The following is a 9,423-nucleotide window of genomic DNA, read 5'->3' on the forward strand; positions in this document are numbered from 1 at the left end:
CAACGGAGAAAATGTGTGTGCACAGCTCTAATGGGGTCCCTCCACTGTAGTACCTTGTCATTTTGAGAGAGCCTTGCCCTCCACATCCTGTGAGCATTTTTTACAGTCAGAATCAACATGCCTGAGTTCTTGTTTCCAACTTTCAGTAATGTTTATTATTGTTTGTCAGCAACTCAGCTCTGCTGGAAAAACCTCCTTCGGTGAATAATGAAGTCATTCCCACAGTGACTGCTGGGTTCCAAAATTTTCAGTACTCTCTACCTATGGCTATTTAGCTGTACATGAGAAGCGCAGAAAATCTTACTTTTCATGGCCCATAAATAAACACCCAATCCAACACTTCAGCACATTTCTAATTGTAATGCAGCATATAATGTTTCAGTGCACAATACAGATGTTTTCAGTTATTATATGAAGAGGAGACAATGATGGTTAAGTATGTGTTTGCATTATAGTCACGGCATGAAATCATTATGTTCAACTTTCCTGATCATTTTCTTCATATAAAAAAGAAAATTCTGTTCAGCCATTATTCTTTCCCACATGGAACAAGTTGCAGAAAATTCTAAGACATCCACTTATAAACCACTAACTTATGGCAAAATGAAGGGCAAAATTTCCGTTTAAAATATTGGGCTCTTTCCATCCTGTTCCTCTGTTGTTAATCATATACCACCAGTTAGCTGCAATGAGCCCAGGGGGTACAAGGATATGAGCAAGAGCAGAGCTGTCCTGTGGGACTTTCATGCTCAGTGGTTACAGCCCAATAACCCATCTCCCTGTGTGGGTCCCTGCTGGGAGTTTCACAGGTGACTGTCCTCAGTGGAGCTCCAAAGAGCTCCCCCACTATTTCTTTAATACTGGTTCTCATTGGCTTTTTTCTGCCTTCAGTTCTTTCTTTCTCCCCCATTTTCCTGTCCATCCATCTTGGCAGTCTCCTGGAAAGTCGAGGCTACATAAAGAACCTTCTGCTGTTATTTCCTTACCCGCTCCAGAGCTATCTCCCATCCAATCTGCCTAACTGCAGTAAATTATTGCTTGATGAGAATAACTCATTAGCTCACTCATAAAAAGGCCTGACTTCACAAACAGATATTTTTATGAGTTCTATTTGTGAAGGGAAAAATAACTATTTTGGTTATGTGAACAAGCTACATGGATACACATGAGCAGTAAATATCTAGGCAACTGCAGATCACAATTTGAGACCATTTTAATTTTAGAAAAATCAAACCTTAAAAGGCAAAAAAAGTTTTGTATTCCTAGATTGGAAGGGCTGGGCTTATCTGTTCAAGACAACCAACTTATCATTTGAGACAACTTTTGATACAAAAAATCAGATTAAGTAAGAGAAGAAAGAGTTATGACATTATTTATCAAAGTACTGAAATCAAAACAGAGTAACTAAAAGTGTTCCAAAGCCATCACTTCAGAAATTCGTACCTGATCGAGGCAAATTTTAAATCCTGTTCTGTGCCTCTTTTCCTAAAGTACAGAAATTATGTGAGAATGCCAAGCCAGACAAAATAAGATAAATCAGTGTCATGGTACAGCACAAGTTTGATTTTAAGGTCAGCTAACCTGAAAATTTGTCAGCCAGGTAGAGAATAAAAGACAGCAGGCTGCAATGACATTGTGAGCATTAAATGAAATATTTCGAAAGAAAATGTAAGGCCAACGTATTCAGAGCTGGAGACTTCAAATAAACTTCTACTTTTAGATCAGTGCTGATGATGAGAAAATTATCAAAACTTCAGATTTCATATATAATCACATTTAAGATCTAGCAAATTCTAACATTTCATTGAAAAAATTGTTTTACTTCAAAGATGGATTTGACCTTGACTGATTGTGAAAACTTACACATAGGGTTTAAATCCATATGCTAGAAATACTCTGGAAAAATAAGTTGCAGCTGTTGAAGGACATGAATTAAGATTGCAGTTGAATGTGCTGGTTACAACAGATAATGTTTTTCAAAAGATTTATTCTGATTCTAAATTCTGATTTCTCTTTATAAATGACTTACAAACAAATTATTTTTAAAATTGCGTGTATTTTTAATAAATTCCCAAACTAAATATGGAAACTTATTTCAGTCTATTTAAGGTCCCAAGCCATGTTTCCCACACCTCTGTACCATGCATTGCCTCAGTTGGATGATTGATCATGAGAAAATTAAAATCTCCATGAAAAACTTCAGCCCAATCCTTTCTTCCTTCTTCAAGTGGCCTTTGAGAGCACTTGCAGGAGGTATTCCAAACACTGCAGAATGAGAAGCAAAATTTAATGCACTTATTACCCATGTCAAAACCAGTTTGTAAGCTGTTTAAAGCAGCCTCCAATGTTTCTTGGAGTCTTTGCCTGCAAACTGTACATAAGTAACACACTCATTACAAAAATTCAGCACAATTTTTCAATGGATATGGTTGAATGCTAAGCAGTAAAGAGAGTAACTTTAACCCTTTTCTTGGTTCAGCAATCAAGTTCAAATTGTTTTTATTTTTTTCACTAGTGTTCAAAAATAAATAGCTTCTGTGAACAAACATCATGTAGACAGAGAGGGTTTATTGATCAAAGTTTCACTTTATGTTGATGTTCTTTACTTTGCACTGTACATCGACTAATTTTCATTATAGTCTTCTTGTCACCTGACATGATGCCAGAAGAAAGAAGTATGCAATTATCAACATCCTTGTTTGTTCAATATTTATTTAATTCATATGTGAAAGACATCTTTTCAGAAACCAAAACTAGCACAAGTGAGGGGAAAAGATGCAGCAAAGGATAGATCAGGAATTTGAAGAATGGTATATAGGCAAAGTTGTACAGCATGGGATTATACCTCTGGGTACCAGTAAATATTTAAATCTTGCTGTCCTCTTTTCCACACAGCTACATTAGTCCCACAGTCCTTGAATCCTTGCCCTCCTATTGCCTCTAAACCTTGAAAATAATTTTTTAAACAAATTCCTAGGAACCATTGTTTTTGTCAGGCTTCACAAACTTCATACTGTCCCATGAATTTTAATTTTTGTATTTAGAAAGGCAGCTGGGAGCTATTTGGAGAACTAACACATTGTGGTATGCTACCTGATGCCACACTGAGGTATAACAATTATCTAAATTAAGCCTTTCAACAAGGTAGGCAAGGCCCTTTATAACACTAAGATTCCAAAGTAAAAAGGGAACACGCTTACACTAATTAGGCATTTGGTCTAACACATTAAATCCTATTTGGGAATTTGCCTTATTTACTTTCAGGACTGAATGCAGTGACAAAATTATTGTGACAGAAAAAACACTTGGGGATATGTTGATGATCACTACAGTCCTCTAGAAATTTCCCTGTATTTCAGGTACAGACCAATAAGATAGCCAGGAAGGTCATTCCAGCCACTAACTTCTAGGCAACCAGGCAACAGCTTTCTCAGAAGTAAACCACTGGAGAAAAATAAATTGCTTTATACCTGATACTAACACATCTCAAACATGCTAATGGTCAGGTTTCAAAACGCTTTAATTATAAATGAGGTGTCTTTCTACTCAAACCTGCAAATTGCCGGTGAGTTGAGCATATATTGCAGAGTATGGATTACTCACCAACAACTAATAACAATTAAAAAAAAAAAAAATCTGGAGAAAAGCAGCCAAACCATCTGACAAAGCCTAGGGCACATGTAACCCCATCACTACAAATGACTGCAGAGCTTACAAATCGAGCCAGATGCTGCTTCTGGAAGGATTTCATCTATAATATCCGAACCGCATGACAGCCTATCACAACTCATGTTTGGCCTAAAGGTGTGCAACGCTGGTGGAATGGGCAAATAATGAGAGGGAACAGGAGCACAGCCCTAATCCTAACTAAGGAGGGGTTTTTTATTGTGGTTTATGGTGTGGTGGGGCTTTTTTGAATTTGAAAATCGAGTTTGTTCTACCTGCAAACACAGGCACAGATGGTGCTTCTATAATATGCTGTTATAATCCACTGATTTGTTAGCAGTGTTGCATTCACGTCCAAATTCATGTCCAAATGCATTGGGTCTTCCCTAGTGTTGCTCACAATGGGTCAAACGTAGAGAAGAAGGGAATCTCCTTGGTGCATAATGAAGGATTTTGCCCATAGCCCCTCTGGCAGGTGCAGCATCTGTGTTCTGAACTCCCTTCCCCAGCTAGGCATGTGGCTGGATCATAATGCTGAATGAACAGACTTTGTGAAAGGGCTGAAGATATGCCTGAGAGGGCTGCATCTCACAGACAGGAATACTGCTAAGGGTCACACAGTTGTGCTGCACAATTGTGGCTTCATTTCCTCATTTCTGATTTCCTCTGCAAAAGATTGCTAAGCAAGACTTGAGACAGAGAGAGAACAAAACCTGCCCCCTGGTACAGGGGTTTTAAGCAGAGACAATCACTAGAACTCAGTTTCCTCCCATTTTGCTTCTGTTTGACTATTTTGAAGTTATCTTTATGAAATCCTCCCTTGCTTAGCAGTCATGGCTGGGTTTACCTTCAGTGTAATCTTTCTACCAACCTGCACCACATTTTTCAACCTGCTTTAAATGATACTTAGGAGGATTATTTGCATTCTGTTAAATTATTTTGCTGGTTTATGACTGAAAGTTTCCCTAATAAAAAAATAAAATAATTGTGACTTCTAAAGATAAAGAAAACCATCCCATCTTTGTAACTTTGGCAAAAAATTAATATCCATATATAAGTCCACCACCATTGGGCATATGCCTAAAACATGTTTGGTTTTCCTCTTGATAAATCATAAAGTAGATTTAAGGCGAGAAACTTGCAGAACAGCGCAGCCAGGAGATGTTAAAGAAACCATTATTCACTCCAAGTTTCATCTATTCTGGGGACTGGAACTATCCCCACACGCAAACTTTTCTTTCTTTTTATTCTTGTTTTGGTTTGGTTTTTTATTTTGGCAGCCAGGAGAGCTGTAAGTTCTCAGTGAAAGATCAGTCTCCCTCTCAGTAGCACTCTGCCTGTTCACAGCAGCACACACGTGCCCAGGTTTCATCAGCACTCCTGTCAAAGGTCTCCAGGTTGCAGGGACACACCACAACATGGGATTCTTCCAAGCAGAACATTCCTGCCTTAACTTTGCTGAATAGGAGCATGGGAGGGAAACAAACTGTCAGTGGGAGATTTGATCCTTTTATCGTGATAGTTTAATCCATCTGGGCAACTCATAAGTTAGAGAAGGTATAAACTCCCCATTATAAAATGCATTCCACTTGCTTATATCCCAAAATAGACAATGCCTAAATTGACTGGCTCTATTCCCACTGAATCAGTCTTGGAATAAATGCTAAACTTGATGGAGAGTGGGGATACCATTATGGTGATGCTATCTTTGGATAAGGAAAACAACAACAAGCAAGCATTGCATGATATTCAGACAATGGAAAAATCAAGGCCTTAGTCAGCTGGGATCTGTGTCCTGCTGCACTTGCTAAACATTTTTGTGGCTACTGTCCTTTTTAGATAGTTCTTTAAACCCTCAAGGGTCGCTCAATTCAGGGGCCAGGAAAGGAAGAGGAGAGTTTTCTTGTCAAAAGTGGATCTCAGCTGGCAACCTGCCCATAACTTTGGAGGTATCAGCAGCAGTTAATTGTTGTAGGAAAACCCAGAAGCCCAGCCTTTATGAATGCCTTTGTACAGTCCTGACAGTGCAGTGACACAGACAGATCCCCACATTCTCATCCAGCTCCAATCACAAAAATTTTCCTTTCTAAAGCCAGGATGCCTCAACAGAGTGCACATGACTGTCACAGCCAGGCACACCACAAACCCACAGTACAAATGCTTTCTTGTTCCTCTTCTAGGGATCAGTCAGGGCAATTTCTGCCCATGCTACTATAACCTTTCTTAATGGTTCCCACACCACTCTATTCTTTCTGTGATCAGATATAAGATACCATATAATCACCACCTTTGTAAACACTGTGTTTGCTCCAGAGATTGCCTTGTACAGCACACAGCCAAGGTGGCCAAAATAATTAAAAAGGGTAGAGTTAGTGAGTGGCAATGGCACATTAATGAAGTTCTATAGTTTGTCTGTGACCCCACAGGTAACAAAGATAGGACAAGAATTTTTTAAAACCTGTGTTGTGATTCCTCATCCTCATCATACATAGTGCAAATGACTTTCTGCTATCCCTAAAATCGTAAAATTATTCAGGTTGTGAGGGACTTCTGGATGGAGATTTTGATGTGTTTGCTTCTGTTGGCTTTGTAGCAGAGGATGTTACACCCTGTGCCAGCAACCACAGCAGAAATGTTGATGAACACTGCCAGCTGACTATAGCTACTTCTCAGCTGTTCATAACCTGGAGTTTGTGAGCATCATGTTGCATGTTAGATGTTACTCAGAGATTCAGAAGATTAGAGAGTTAAACCAAAATTGCCACAGAGCATAAAGATGATGTAGAACATGTGACTGCTCCTCTTCCCTGTGAAGCAGACAGGGATAAGGATCACTGCGTTCATGTAAATCTATTCTGCACATTTTCTTCAAATAAAGACCTCAGTGTACGCAAAAAGAAGAGAGCAAATCATGTCCATTTGGATTTCATGATGCTCAAACTGTTTAAGGAATTTTTACCATTTAAAAAGCAATTTTTAGACAGAGTTAGGACAATAGATATGCCCTGACTTCATCTCACCTGTTCTCCTGAAACAGAGCAGTCATAATTCATGGACACACATTGGCACAAGGTTGTTTATTATTCACTCTTTTCATCTACTGCCTGATGCATCTTTGTCATGATTCATTATTCCTAACAGCTATATCAAGTGCTGCAATTACTGCACAATATAGATTTAACTCTATAATATTTCTAGATTGGAAAGAGAAAAATAATATATTAAGTGCTTGTGATATCTTTATGTATAAGTTTGAGAATCATTAAATATCTGTCACTCTTCCTTCCTCCTCAGCATCAATTACTCCACTCTGGTTTTACTTACTCCACTCTGTATAATGAGTCCCTAGAGCATGTTTCATTGCGGGAGAATGAACACATTTTTCACTTGCGGTCAGTGGGATGTGGTTAATTTGAAATCACTTAAACTATTATATCTGTCAAGCGTGGTTATTTTATTTTCAATTCACATCAGTGTTTTAGTATGCATGTCGGTTACTGGGTTAAACTGGCAGATTAATTTCCAAGCAGTCTGTTGCAATGCTCTTCTTCACTATCCTTACATGTAGGCTCTTGTTGAAACTTAATACATTACCATTAAAATTCACTTCAGAGAAATCCACATTCAATATAAACACTCATACGATAAACAACACTCACTGCTGAGTGAAAAAGGTGGCAAGATCATGGGACTTACAGTTTTCTCCCCCAAATATTTGGTTTTCCTCCTTGTTCCATCTGACCTTCTTTTCATATACATTGTGACATGCATCTGTGGAAAAAAAAAAAAGTTCAGTAACTAGGGTTACTTTGACATGCTTAAAGGGGTTTCATTCTTCAAGGGATTTTTTTCTTCTATGTTTACTGATTGCATTGATCAAAAAAGCTGCAGGTTTCGGTTCAATGTGAGCAGATTCACAATTCACACCACATAAAGCTGTTCGGGTCATTTGGGGTTTTTCTCTCTTTTTAAAATATTGTGGTTTGAAACGTATAGCTGGAATTTGAAAATGCTGAAATACTGACTTACACAGCTACTAATAACATGGTGCTCATACAGAGAATTAGAGGAACCGCCAATGGGCTTTTTATTACAGCAATATTGTACATATTACATGAATAAATTACATTGTTGCATTATGCAGCTGCTGCATCATCAGTTTAGAGAGTAGACTGCGATCCTAAGTATTCGGGGATGCAAGCTCATTATCTCTAAACCCACTTTGGTTACAGCCACGATACAATCCCAGCTAAACAGCTTTCGCATAATGTATTGCAGATACCTCTGCATAATCAGGTACATGGCTCAGAGACGGACTGATGAGTTTAGGTGTCTAATCAAATTTACAAAAAATAGTCTCTTTCTCTGAATCAGGCAGAATCTTTCACTTGGAAAGGTTATTAGGGAAACTATATTACCCATAAAAATACAAATCTACATATGTTGTGAAACATCGCTTTTGATTTGAAAGATGCTAGTAGAAAAATATGCATTTGTATAACAACAGATCTCACTGTAAAAAGAACCAACTAAATTAAAAAAAGAAAAAACTGTTTTTTCTTTATCTTCTTATGATGATGACAACTGCCAGTGTTTGAATGCTGCCAAAGCATTCTTGAAACTCAATTGTTTTTATTCTCTGCGCATTGTTCTCTCATCCCATCGAATAAAACACAAATTTTAACATCCTCCACAGCTGCAAATGTTTGCCTACTACTCGTAGATTCATTTACATATCTTATATATTGATGCAAATATCTCTGGCTAGGCAAGTAATACTGTCAGTTCTGTTCATTCTGCTCAGTCCCTGCTTCTTTTCATCATTGCCTTTCTTTGTTGGTTTTTTTTTTTTTTGACTTTTCTTTAACTGTGTCTATTTTCATTGCTATTGTTGTTGCCCTCTTCTGAAAGCACATGCATCCCCCTTGCATATCCCACCTGGCTCATTTTGCTCATCACCTCAAGGGAAATCCTGGGCCTGGAGAAGCTGGTCAAGGTTTTAGAAGTAGCCTTAAGCTGGACAATGTTTTACTACTGGTCTCTTGCCAAATGAGGCTGCTTGTTGTATGGCATTTTTCACAGAGCTTTTCATAAGTGGTTTCTTGAAGAGGCTCCTAAAAGCTATCAGAATCATGGAGATAATGGTTAAGGCGGGGACAAATATGTAGTGCTATATCTTTTTATGCACACAATAAAACTAAGTGGGAAAATCACACACTTTTAGTCTAAGTAGTTTTAGAATAGAAATGTTCATCCTCCAAATCCCAATTTTCATGCTGTTGTTTTCAATACTTTGAAGGGATTGTAGGCAAAGGAAGATCTAAGCCTAATGTGAAGTGATACATGTGTCATAATGCACATATCAGTAATGCTGCTGGCTTGGCTCGAAAGACAGGTGTCTGCTAAGGAAGGCAGGAGCCTCCCTTGGAATGGAAAATGAAAATCCCCTCCCTCTGAATTATAATTTTGAAATTAAGGGGCTCTCAGGTAAAGATATGAGAATAGGAGTATCAGTTCTTTACTAGTATGTATAATAAAGCAAACAAACAACAGCTCTGGCATTAACAACAACCAGAACCACAAACCAATCCCAGCCTTTCAGCCGTGGCACTTCCCCCTCTGCTGCAGTTCCAGGCATGGCCAGCAGTTCCATTAAAAGCAGAAATACACTTTTCTTTAGATGGTCTGCCCACATAAAATCTAAATATTCTGCACTATTTAGATTTTCTCAAATTTAGGCTAAGACAGAATGACTCC

This window comes from Fringilla coelebs (genome assembly GCF_963513975.1).
Source record: "Fringilla coelebs genome assembly, chromosome: 10".
In the NCBI taxonomy this organism is placed as follows: Eukaryota; Metazoa; Chordata; class Aves; order Passeriformes; family Fringillidae; genus Fringilla; species Fringilla coelebs.